We start from the raw sequence: 14449 nt of genomic DNA, 5'->3' as shown, positions 1-14449 counted from the left end.
CTTTTTATTAGAAGGACTAGGTGCATCAGTGTTAACTCTCTGAGAATCTTTCTCAATTCTCTTAGGATGGCCCTTAGGATACAAAGGTTCCTGGGTCATTTTACCACCTCTAGTCATAACTCTAACAACATGATCATTGTTCTTACTATTAATCTCATTGAGCAAATCATCTTGTGCCTTAAGTACTTGTTCTACTTGAGTTTTTACCATAGAAGCATGTTTACTAATAAGCTTAAGATCATTAACAGTTCTACTCATATAATCACCCAAGCAGTCAAGCATGTATGCATTACGTTTCAATTGTCTACTAACATAAGCATTGAAGTTTTCTTGTTTAACAATAAAATTGTCAAACTCATCCAAGCGTTGAATAGCAGACTTATTATAAGGAATATCACCTTCATCAAATCTATAGAGAGAATTTACCTTTAATACCTATGTCAAAGCATTAAGACCATGTATTTCTTCAATATGCGGTAAATTCTTAACATCTTCAGCTTTAATACCTTTTTTCTTCATAGATTTCTTTGCCTCTTGCATATCTTCGGGACTGAGAAACAGAATACCTCTTTTCTTCGAAGTTGGCTTAGGAGGTGGTTTGGGAAGAGTCCAATCATTATCATTGCTCAATATATTATTCAATAGTTTTTCGACTTGCTCAACAGTTCGTTCCCTGAAAACAGAACCAGCACAACTATCTAGGTGGTCCCTAGAAGCATCGGTTAGTCTGTTCTAAAAGATATCAAGTATATCATTTTTCTTGAGAGGATGATCAGGCAAAGCATTAAGTAATTGGAGAGGCCTCCCCCAAGCTTGTGGCAGACTCTCTTCTTCAATTTGCACAAAGTTAAATATTTCCTATAAAGAAGTTTGTTTCTTATGAGCAGAAAAATATTTTTCAGAGAAGTAATATATCATATCCTGGGGACTACGCACACAACCAGGAGCAAGAGAATTAAACCATGGAAAGGATCAGATTCAACCAAAGTAATTAACTCAGGATCAACAGAGAATTCATAATCCTTATCAATAACAAATATAGGTGAAGTAGAAAACTTAGGATCATATTACGTTTTAGCATTCAGAGCCTTTTCTTTCAGCTTAGCTAACAGTTTCTTAAGATCATCTCTATCATTGCAAGCAAAAAAGTCTCTAGCAGTTTCTTCATCCATAATATAACCCTCAGGTATCTTAGGCAATTCATATCTAGGGGAGAATCATAATCTTCAGTTTCAATAATTTCATCAGTTTCAGTAATTTCATTCTCTCTAGCCCTAGCAAGTTCATAAAGAAATTCACCTAATGGCATAGTATTATCAAGCAAAGCAGTAGTATAATCATAAGCATCAGGCATAGCAGAAGTGGCATCATCAATTACTTGCGACATATCATAATCGATGGTAGGTGTAGGTGTCGCAAGTTTACTCAAAACAGAAGGTGAATCAAGTGCAGAGCAAGATGGTGTCGCGGGATATCCGCGGCCACCTATGGGACCGGGAGGCCCCTTGCTGGTTCGGCATGGGGACGTCGCATTGCAAAAAGAGCAGACCAGCGTACGACAGCACGGCAGAGAGCACACAAGCAATTTACCCAGGTTCGGGCTGCCGCGAGGCGTAAAACGCTACTCCTGCTTTGGTGGATTGATGGTGGAATGGAGCTGGTGATGTTGGGGAACGTAGTATTTCAAAAAAATTCATACGATCACACAAGATCTATCTAGGAGAAGCATAGCAACAAGCGGGGAGAGCGTGTCCACGTACCCTCGTAGACCGAAAGCGGAAGCGTTTAGTAACGCAGTTAATGTAGTCAAACGTCTTCGTGATCCAACCGATCCAAGCACTGAACGTATGGCACCTCTGTCAGTACACGTTCAGCTCGATGAAGTCCCTCGATCTCTTGATCTAGTTGAGGATGAGGGAGAGTTCTGTCAGCATGACAACGTGGTGACGGTGATGATGAAGTTACCGGCGTAGGGCTTCGCCTAAGTACTACGATGATATGACCGAGGTGTGTAACTGTGGAGGGGGGCACCGCACACGGTTAAGAGAAACTTGTGTGTTCTAGGGTGCCCCCTGCCCCCGTATATAAAGGAGGGGAGGGGAGGCCGGTTGGACCTGTAGGGCGCTCCAGGAGAGGGGAGTCCTACTAGGACTCCAAGTCCTAGTAGGATTCCACCTAGAGGAAGGGGGAAGAAGGAAGGGAGAGGGGGAAGGGAAGGAAAGGGGGGCGTCGCCCCCTTCCCCTAGTCCAATTCCGAGCCAAGGAGGGGGGCACACGGCCAGCCCCTTGTGGTCCTTCTCTCTCCCCACTAAGGCCCATGAAGGCCCATTAGTTCGCCCGGGGGGTTCCGATAACCCTGCGGCACTCTGATAATTATCCGGTACCTCTCGGAACACATCCGGTGTCCAATATATCATTCTTCATGTCTCGACCATTTCGAGACTCCTCGTCATGTCCGTGATCTCATCTGGAACTCCGAATAAACTTAGGTCATCAAATCGCATAACTCATAATACAAATCGTCATCGAACGTTAAGCGTGCGGACCCTATGGGTTCAAGAACTATGTAGACATGACCGAGACACATCTCCGGTTAATAACCAATAGTGGAACCTGGATGCTCATATTGGCTCCTACATATTCTACGAAGATCTTTATTGGTTAAACCGCATAACAACATATGTTGTTCCCTTTATCATCGGTATGTTTCTTGCCCAAGATTCGATTGTCGGTATCACCATACCTAGTTCAATCTCGTTACCGGCAAGTCTCTTTACTTGTTCTGTAATGCATCATCCCGTGGCTAACTCATTAGACACATTGCTTTCAAGGCTCATAGTGATGTTCATTACCGAGAGGGACCAGAGATACCTCTCTGATACACGGAGTGACAAATCTTAATCTCGATCTATGCCAACTCAACAAACACCATCAGAGACACCTGTAGAGCATCTTTATAATCACCCAGTTACCTTGTGACGTTTGATAGCACATAGGGTTTTCCTCCGGTATTCGGGAGTTGCATAATCTCATAGTCAGAGGAACATGTATAAGTCATGAAGAAAGCAACAACAATAAAAATAAACAATCATTAAGCTAAGCTAACAGATGGGTCTTGTCCATCACATCATTCTCTAATGATGTGATCCCATTCATCAAATGACAACACATGTCTATGGTCAGGAAACTTAACCATCTTTGATTAATGAGCTAGTCTAGTAGAGGCGTACTAGGGACACTCTGTTTGTCTATGTATTCACACATGTACTAAGTTTATGGTTAATACAATTCTAGCATGAATAATAAACATTTATCATGATATAAGGAAATATAAATAACAACTTTATTATTGCCTCTAGGGCATATTTCCTTCAGTCTCCTACTTGCACTAGAGTCAATAATCTAGATTACATGGTAATCATTCTAACACCCATGGAGTCTTGGTGCTGATCATGTTTTGCTCATGAGAGAAGCTTAGTCAACGGGTCTGCAACATTCAGATCTGTATGTATCTTGCAAATCTCTATGTCTCCCTCCTTGACTTGATCGCGGATGGAATTGAAACGTCTCTTGATGTGTTTGGTTCTCTTGTGAAATCTGGATTCCTTCGCCAAGGCAATTGCTCCAGTATTGTCACAAAATATTTTCATTGGACCCGATGCACTAGGTATGACACCTAGATCAGATATGAACTACTTCATCTATACTCCTTCATTTGCTACTTTCGAAGCAGCTACGTACTCCGCTTCACACATAGATCCCGCCACGACGCTCTGCTTGGAACTGCACCAACTAACAGCTCCACCATTTAATATAAATATGTATCCGGTTTGTGGCTTAGAGTCATCGGAATCAATGTCAAAGCTTGCATCGATGTAACCATTTAAGACGAGCTCTTTGTCACCTCCATAAACGAGAAACATATCCTTAGTCCTTTTCAGGTATTTTAGGATGTTCTTAACCGCCGGCCAGTGATCCACTCCTGGATTACTTTGGTACCTCCCTGCTAAAGTAATAGCAAGGCACACATCAGGTCTGGTACACAACATTGCATACATGATAAAACCTATGGCTGAGGCATAGGGAATGACTTTCATTTTCTCTGTATCTTTTGCAATGGTCGGGCATTGAGTCTGACTCAACTTCACACCTTGTAACACAGGCAAGAACCCTTTCTTTGACTGATCCATTTTGAACTTCTTCAAAACTTTATCAAGGTATGTGCTTTGTGAAAGTCCAATTAAGCATCTTGATCTATCTCTATAGATCTTGATGCCCAATATATAAGCAGCTTCACCGAGGTCTTTCATTGAAAAATTCTTATTCAAGTATCCTTTTATGCTGTTCAGAAATTTATTATCATTTCCAATCAACAATATTTCATCAACATATAATATCAGAAATGCTATAGAGCTCCCACTCACTTTCTTGTAAATACAGGCTTCTCCAAAAGTTTGTATAAAACCCTATGCTTTGATCACACTATCAAAGTGTATATTCCAACTCCGAGAGGCTTACACCAGTCCATAAACGGATCGCTGGAGCTTGCACACTTTGTTAGCACCTTTTGGATCGACAAAACCTTCTGGTTGCATCATATACAACTCTTCTTTAAGATATCCATTAAGGAATGCAGTTTTCACATCATTTGCCAAATTTCATAATCATAAAATGCGGCAATTGCTAACATGATTCGGACAGACTTAAGCATGGCTATGGGTGAAAAGGTCTCATCGTAGTCAACTCCTTGAACTTATCGAAAACCTTTCACAACAAGTTGAGCTTTGTAGACAGTAACATTACCGTCAGCATCAGTCTTCTTCTTGATGATCCATTTATTCTCTATTTCTTGCCGATCATCGGGCAAGTCAACCAAAGTCCACACTTTGTTCTCATGCATGGATCCCATCTCAGATTTCATGGCCTCAAGCCATTTCGCGGAATCTGGGCTCATCATCGCTTCCTCATAGTTCATAGGTTCGTCATGGTGTAGTAACATGACTTCCAGAACAGGATTAGCATACCACTCTGGTGCGGACCGTACTCTGGTTGACCTACGAGGTTCGGTAGTAACTTGATCAGAAGTTTCATAATCATCATCATTAGCTTCCTCACTAATTGGTGTAGGAATCACTAGAACTGATTTCTATGATGAACTACTTTCCAATTCGGGAGAAGGTACAATTACCTCATCAAGTTCTACTTTCGTCCCACTCACTTCTTTCGAGAGAAACTCCTTCTCTAGAAAGGATCCATTCTTAGCAACGAATATCTTGCCTTCGGGTCTGTGATAGAAGGTGTACCCAACAGTCTCCTTTGGGTATCCTATGAAGACACATTTCTCTGATTTGAGTTCGAGCTTATCAGGTTGAAGCTTTTTCACATAAGCATCGCAGCCCCAAACTTTAAGAAACAACAACTTGGGTATCTTGCCAAACCATAGTTCATATGGTGTCATCTCAACGGATTTAGATGGTGCCCTATTTAACGTGAATGTAGCCGCCTCTAAAGCATTACCCCAAAATGATAGCGTTAAATCAATAAGAGACATCATAGATCGCACCATATCTAATAAAGTGCGGTTACGACGTCCGGACACACCATTATGTTGTGGTGTTCTAGGTGGCATGAGTTGCGAAACTATTCCGCATTGTTTCAAATGAAGACCAAACTCATGACTCAAATATTCTCCTCCACGATCAGCTCGTAGAAACTTTATTTTCTTGTTACGATGATTTTCCACATCACTCTGAAATTCTTTGAACTTTTCAAATGTTTCAGACTTATGTTTCATCAAGTAGATATACCCATATCTGCTCAATTCATCTGTGAAGGTCAGAAAATAACGATACCCGCCGTGAGCCTCAACACTCATTGGACCGCATACATCAGTATGTATTATTTCCAACAAGTTTGTTGCTTGCTCCATTGTTTCGGAGAACAGAGTCTTAGTCATCTTGCCCATGAGGCATCGTTCGCAAGCATCAAGTGATTCATAATCACGTGATTCCAAAAGTCCATCAGCATGGAGTTTCATTATGCGCTTTACACCAATATGACCTAAATGGCAGTGCCACAAATAAATTGCACTATCATTATTAAACTTGTATCTTTTGGCTTCTATACTATGAATATGTGTATCACTACTATTGAGATTCAACAAAAATAGACCACTCATCAAGGGTGCATGACCATAATAGATATTACTCATATAAATAGAATAGCCATTATTCTCTGATTTAAATGAATAACCGTCTCGCATCAAACAAGATCCAGATATAATGTTCCTGCTTAACGCTGGCACCAAATAACAATTATTTAGGTCTAAAACTAATCCTGAAGGTAGATGTAGAGGTAGCGTGCCGATGGCGATCACGTCGACGTTGGAAACATTTCCCACATGCATCGTCACCTCGTCCTTAGCCAATCTTCGTTTAATCCGTAGCCCCTGTTTTGAGTTGCAAATATGAGCAGCAGAACCCGTATCAAATACCCAGGCGCTACTACGAGCATTAGTAAGGTACACATCAATAACACATATATCAAATATACCTTTCACTTTGCCATCCTTCTTGTCCGCAAAATAGTTGGGGCAGTTCCGCTTCCAGTGACCAGTCCCTTTGCAGTAGAAGCACTCAGTCTCTGGCTTAGGTCCAGACTTGGGCTTCTTGTCTTGAGAAGCAACTTGCTTGCCGTTCTTCTTGAAGTTCCCCTTCTTCCCTTTGCCCTTTTTCTTGAAACTAGTGGTCTTGTTAACCATCAACACTTGATGCTCCTTCTTGATTTCTACCTCCACAGCCTTTAGCATTGCGAAGAGCTCGGGAATTGTCTTATCCATCCCTTGGATATTATAGTTCATCGTGAAGCTTTTGTAGCTTGGTGGTAGTGATTGAAGAACTCTGTCAATGACACTATCATCAGGAAGATTAACTCCCAGTTGAGTCAAGTGGTTGTGGTACCCAGACTTTCTGAGTATATGTTCACTGACAGAACTATTCTCCTCCATCTTGCAGCTATAGAACTTATTAGAGACTTCATATCTCTCAATCCGGGCATTTGCTTGAAATATTAACTTCAACTCCTGGAACATCTCATATGCTCCATGACGTTCAAAACGTCGTTGAAGTCTCGGTTCTATGCCGTAAAGCCTGGCACACTGAACTATCGAGTAGTCATCAGCTTTGCTCTGCCAGACGTTCGTAATGTCTGGAGTTGCTCCTGCAGTGGGTCTTGCACCTAGCGGTGCTTCCAGGACATAATTCTTCTATGCCGCAAAGAGGATAATCCTCAAGTTACGGACCCAATCCCTGTAGTTGCTACCATCATCTTTCAACTTAGCTTTCTCTAGGAATGCATTAAAATTCAAAGGAACAGTAGCATGGGCCATTGATCTACAACAACATACACATGCAAAATACTATCAGGTACTAAGTTCACGATAAATTAAAGTTCAATTAATGATATTACTTAAGAACTCCCACTTAGATAGACATCTATCTAGTCATCTAAATGATCACGTGATCCATATCAACTAAACCATGTCCGATCATCACATGAGATGGAGTAGTTTTCAATGGTGAACATCACTATGTTGATCTTATATACTATATGATTCACGTTTGACCTTTCGGTCTCAGTGTTCCGAGGCCATATCTGCATATGCTAGGCTCGTCAAGTTTGACCCGAGTATTCTGCGTGTGCAAAACTGGCTTGCACCCGTTGTATGTGAACGTAGAGCTTAATTATCACACCCGATCATCATGTGGTGTCTCGACACGACAAACTGTAGCAACGGTGCATACTGATACGTCTCCAACGTATCTATAATTTTTGATTGCTCCATGCTATATTATCTACTATTTTGGACTATATTGGGATTTATTTTCCACTTTTATATTATTTTTGGGACTAACGTATTAACCAGAGGCCCATCCCAGAATTGCTGTTTTTTGCCTATTTCAGTGTTTCGGATAAACGGAATATCAAACGGAGTCCAAATGGAATAAAATCTTTGGGAACGTGATTTTCTCACCGAACGTGATCCAGGAGACTTGGACCCTGCTCCAAGGAACAAAAGAGGCGGTCACCCCCTGTCTCGTGGGCCCCTCATTGCTCCTCCGGCGTACTTCTTCCTCCTATATATACACACGTACCCCCAAACGATCAGAACAAGAGCCAAAAACCTAATTCCACCGCCGCAACTTTCTGTATCCATGAGATCCCATCTTGGGGCCTGTTCCGAAGCTCCGCCGGAAGAGGGACGACATCACGGAGGGCTTCTACATCATCATAGCCTCTCCGATGAAGTGTGAGTAGTTTACCTCAGACCTTCGGGTCCATAGTTAGTAGCTAGATGGCTTCTTCTCTCTCTTTGAATCTCAATACAAAGTTCTCCCCCTCTCTTGTGGAGATCTATTCGATGTAATCTTCTTTTTGCGGTGTGTTTGTTGAGACCGATGAATTGTGGGTTTATGATCAAGTCTATCTATGAATAATATTTGAATCTTCTCTGAATTCTTTTATGTATGATTGGTTATCTTTGCAAGTCTCTTCGAATTATTCGTTTGGTTTGGCCAACTAGATTGGTAGTTCTTGCCATGGGAGAAGTGCTTAGCTTTGGGTTCGATCTTGCGGTGTCCTTACCCAGTGACAGAAGGGGCAGCAAGGCACGTATTGTATCGTTGCCATCGAGGATAACAAGATGGGGTTTATTTCATATTGCATGAATTTATCTCTCTACATCATGTCATCTTGCTTAAGGCGTTACTCTGTTTTTAACTTAATACTCTAGATGCATGCTGGATAGCGGTCGATGAGTGGAGTAATAGTAGTAGATGCAGAATCGTTTCGATCTACTTGTCACGGACGTGATGCCTATATACATGATCATGCCTAGATATTCTCATAACTATGCTCAATTATGTCAATTGCTCAACAGTAATTTGTTCACCCACCGTAGAATACTTATGCTCTTGAGAGAAGCCACTAGTGAAACCTATGGCCCCGGGTCTATTCTCATCATATCAATCTCCATTACTTTAATCTTGCTTTGCTTTTTTACTTTGCTTTTACTTTTTACTTTGCATCTTTATACCAAAAATACAAAAAATATTATATCTATCAGATCTCACTCTCGTAAGTGACCGTGAAGGGCTTGACAACCCCTAATCGCGTTGGTTGCGAGTAGCTATCGCTTTGTGCAGGTACGAGGGACTTGAGCGTGGGCTCCTACTGGATTGATACCTTGGTTCTCAAAAACTGAGGGAAATACTTACGCTACTCTGCTGCATCATCCCTTCCTCTTCGGGGAAAACCAACGCAAGCTCAAGACGTAGCAAGAAGGATTTCTGGCGCCGTTGCCGGGGAGTCTACGCAAAAAGTCAACATACCAAGTACCCATCACAATCCCTATCTCTCGCATTACATTATTTGCCATTTGCCTCTCGTTTTCCTCTCCCCAATTCACCCTTGCCGTTTTATTCGCCCTCTCTCTCCCTATCCTCCCTCTCTATTTGCCTCTTTTCCCTCACCATGTCAGAACCAAAAAGAGTTGGGGGTTCTCTCCCAAGTTCTAGTGCTTTAGACAATCCTGCTATCTTATCTAAACTCATAAATCGGAATGCTATAGAACAACTTGCCGGAGTGATCAATGAGAACCTTAGTAATTTTGATGAAGATGATTCTGTAATTTTTCGTTATTTACTTGATGAATCTTTGAAAGATGCTTGGGATAGGCTGTTAAGGATCCGGGCTAGCTATGTACCCCAATATCAAATTGAGGTTTACTTGAAAAACTTTTATGTTGGGCTACCCGCTTCGTTCAAACAAGTCTTAGATTCTATTTTCGAGGGGGGTTTCTTGAAGGAGACCCCATAGATACCTATGAGAGGATGAAAACTATATTTGGGTGCCCCATTAATGAGAAAACTGAAATTACATGTCTCTTGCTTTCTTACCAAAACGAATCTATCAAAGAGATAAAAACTAGCCTAGATGCCAATTTCCGCAATATTCTTAATATTTCTTCTACCATTAATGGACATGTGCTCTTTCAAAATAGTAATTCCATAGATAACAAGTTTGCTCTCTTTTTCCCCAAAACCAAAGATGGCAATACCTAGATCTATCCTCGCTTTTATGCCTAGCTAGGGGCGTTAAACGATAGCGCTTGTTGGGAGGCAACCCAATTTTATTTTTATTCCTTGCCTTTTGATCATGTTTAGTAATAAATAAATTATTTAGCCTCTGTTTTGGTTGTGTTTTTGCATTTAATTAGTGTTTGTGCCAAGTAGAACCATTGGGAAGACTTGGGGAAAGTCTTGTTGAACTTGCTGTAAAAAAACAGAAACTTTAGCGCTCACGAGACCTGTTGTCATTTTTATTTGAAGAGTGATATTTAGTTAATTCTTTTTTCAGATGATTAATAGATAAATTCCTCACGTCCAGAAATCTATTTTAGAATTTTTGGGGTTCCAGATCTTGTGCTAGCTTCAGATTACTACAGACTGTTCTGTTTTTGACAGATTCTGTTTTTCGTGTGTTGTTTGCTTATTTTGATGAATCCATGGCTAGTAAAATAGTTTATAATCCACAGAGAAGTTGGAAAATAGTAGGTTTAACACCAATATAAATAAAGAATGAGTTCATTACAGTACCTTGAAGTGGTCTTTTGTTTTCTTTCGCTAACGGAGCTCACGAGTTTTCTATTTTGAGTTTTGTGTTGTGAAGTTTTCAAGTTTTGGGTGAATTATTTTGATGGATCATGGAACAAGGAGTGGCAAGAGCCTAAGCTTGGGGATGCCCATGGCACCCCCAAGATAATCCAAGGACACCAAGAAGTCAAAGTTTGGGGATGCCCCGGAAGGCATCCCCTCTTTCGTCCACTTCCATCGGTAATTTACTTGGAGCTATATTTTTATTCACCAACATGATATGTGTTTTGCTTGGAGCGTCTTGTATTATTTGTGTCTTTGTGTCTTAGTATGCCACAATCATCCTTGCTATACACACCTTTTGAGAGAGCCATACATGAATTAAAATTTGATAGAATACTCTATGTGCTTCACTTATATCTTTTGAGCTAAATAGTTTTGCTCTATGTGCTTCACTTATATCTTTTGAGCGTTATAATTTTGCTCTATGTGCTTCACTTAGATCTTTTAGAGCACGGTGGTGGATTTGATTTAAAGAAACTATTGATCTCTCATGCTTCACTTAAATTATTTTGAGTCTCTTAATAGCATGGTAATTTGCTTAATAATAATATGCTTGGTATTCAAGATTTGTGAAATTTTCTTTTGAGTGTGTTGAATACTAAGAAAAGATTGAAGCATGATAATTGTTTTGAGATATGGAGGTGATAATATTAAAGTCATGCTAGTTGAGTAGTTGTGAATTTAAAGAATACTTGTGTTAAAGTTTGTGATTCCCGTAGCATGCACGTATGGTGAACCGTTATGTGATGAAGTCGGAGCATGATTTATTTATTGATTGTCTTCCTTATGAGTGGCGGTCGGGGACGAGCGATGGTCTTTTCCTACCAATCTATCCCCCTAGGAGCATGCACGTAATACTTTGCTTTGATAACTTCTAGATTTTTGCAATAAGTATATGAGTTCTTTATGACCAATGTTGAGTCCATGGATTATACGCACTCTCACCCTTCCACCTTTGCTAGCCTCTCTAATACCGCGCACCTTTCGCCAATATCATACACCTACCATATACCTTCCTCAAAACAGCCACCATACCTACCTATTATGGCATTTCCATAGCCATTCCGAGATATATTGCCATGCAACTTTCCACCGTTCCGTTCATGACACACTCCATCATTGTCATATTGCATATCCCGGTACACCGCCGGATGCATTCACATAGAGTCATATTTTGTTCTAAGTATCGAGTTATAATTGTTGAGTTATAAGAGAAATAAAAGTGTGATGATCATCATTATTAGAGCATTGTCCCAGTGAGGAAAGAATGATGGATACTATGATTCCCCCATAAGTCGGGATGAGACTCCGGACGAAAAAAAGAGGCCAAAGAATCCCAAATAAAAAGAGGCCATAAAAAAGGGGGAAAGGCACAAAAAAAATAAAAATAAAAAATGAAATGAGAGAAAAAGAGAGAAGGGACAATGTTACTATCCCTTTTCCACACTTGTGCTTCAAAGTAGCACCATGATCTTCATAGTAGAGAGTCTCTCATGTTATCACTTTCATATACTAGTGGGAATTTTTCATTATAGAACTTGGCTTTTATATTCCAATGATGGGCTTCCTCAAAAATTGCCCTAGGTCTTCATGAGCAAGCAAGTTGGATGCACACCCACTTAGTTTCTTTTTGAGCTTTCATATACTTATAGCTCTAGTGCATCCGTTGCATGGCAATCCCTACTCACTCACATTGATATCTATTGATGGGCATCTCCATAGCCCGTTGATACGCCTAGTTGATGTGAAACCATCTTCTCCTTTTTGTCTTCTCCACAACCACCATTGTATTCCACCTATAGTGCTATATCCATGGCTCACGCTCATGTATTGCGTGAAGATTGAAAAAGTTTTGAAAAAGTTAGAGTATGAAACAATTGCTTGGCTTGTCATCGGGGTTGTGCATGATTTAAATACTTTGTGTGGTGAAGATGGAGCATAGCCAGACCATATGATTTTGTAGGGATAACTTTCTTTGGCCATGTTATTTTGAGAAGACATAATTGCTTTATTAGTATGCTTGAAGTATCATTATTTTTATGTCAATATAAACTTTTGTCTTGAATCTTTCTAATCTGAATATTCATACCACAATTAAGAAGATTTGCATTGAAATTATGCCAAGTAGCACTCTCCATCAAAAATTCTCTTTTTATCATTTACCTACTCGAGGACGAGCAGGAATTAAGCTTGGGGATGCCTGATACGTCTCCAACGTATCTATAATTTTTGATTGCTCCATGCTATATTATCTACTGTTTTGGACTATATTGGGCTTTATTTTCCACTTTTATATTATTTTTGGGACTAACCTATTAACCGGAGGCCCAGCCCAGAATTGCTGTTTTTTGCCTATTTTAGTGTTTCGGATAAACGGAATATCAAACGGAGTCCAAACGGAATAAAATCTTCGGGAACATGATTTTCTCACTGAACGTGATCCAGGAGACTTGGACCCTGCTCCAAGGAACAAAAGAGGCGGTCACGAGGGTAGGGGGCGCCCCCCCTAGGGCGCGCGCCCCTATCTCGTGGGCCCCTCGTTGCTCCTCCGGCGTACTTCTTCCTCCTATATATACACACGTACCCCCAAACGATCAGAACAGGAGCCAAAAACCTAATTCCACCGCCGCAACTTTCTGTATCCACGAGATCCCATCTTGGGGCCTGTTCCGGAGCTCCGCTGGAAGAGGGCCGTCATCACGGAGGGCTTCTACATCATCATAGCCTCTCCGGTGAAGTGCGAGTAGTTTACCTCAGACCTTCGGGTCCATAGTTAGTAGCTAGATGGCTTCTTCTCTCTCTTTGAATCTCAATACAAAGTTCTCCCCCTCTCTTGTGGAGATCTATTCGATGTAATCTTCTTTTTGCGGTGTGTTTGTTGAGATCGATGAATTGTGGGTTTATGATCAAGTCTATCTATGCATAATATTTTAATCTTCTCTGAATTCTTTTATGTATGATTGGTTATCTTTGCAAGTCTCTTCGAATTATACGTTTGGTTTGGCCAACTAGATTGGTAGTTCTTGCCATGGGAGAAGTGCTTAGCTTTCGGTTCGATCTTGCGGTGTCCTTACCCAGTGACAGAAGGGGCAGCAAGGCACGCATTGTATCGTTGCCATCGAGGATAACAAGATGGGGTTTATTTCATATTGCATGAATTTATCTCTCTACATCATGTCATCTTGCTTAAGGCGTTACTCTGTTTTTAACTTAATACTCTAGATGCATGCTGGATAGTGGTCGATGAGTGGAGTAATAGTAGTAGATGCAGAATCGTTTCGATCTACTTGTCACGGACGTGATGCCTATATACATGATCATGCCTAGATATTCTCTTAACTATGCTCAATTCTGTCAATTGCTCAATAGTAATTTGTTCACCCACCGTTGAATACTTATGCTCTTGAGAGAAGCCACTAGTGAAACCTATGGCCCCCGGGTCTATTCTCATCATATCAATCTCCATTACTTTAATCTTGCTTTGCTTTTTTACTTTGCTTTTACTTTTTACTTTGCATCTTTATACCAAAAATACCAAAAATATTATATCTATCAGATCTCACTCTTGTAAGTGATCGTGAAGGGCTTGACAACCCCTAATCGTGTTGGTTGCGAGTAGCTATCGCTTTGTGCAGGTACGAGGGACTTGAGCGTGGGATCCTACTGGATTGATACCTTGGTTCTCAAAAACTGAGGGAAATACTTACGCTACTCTGCTGCATCATCCCTTCCTC

The sequence above is a fragment of the Triticum urartu genome, chromosome 4A, assembly GCF_056163025.1.
Source record: "Triticum urartu cultivar PI428250 chromosome 4A, HENAU_Tu73, whole genome shotgun sequence".
Lineage (NCBI taxonomy): Eukaryota > Viridiplantae > Streptophyta > Magnoliopsida > Poales > Poaceae > Triticum > Triticum urartu.
This window is presented reverse-complemented; position numbering follows the sequence as displayed.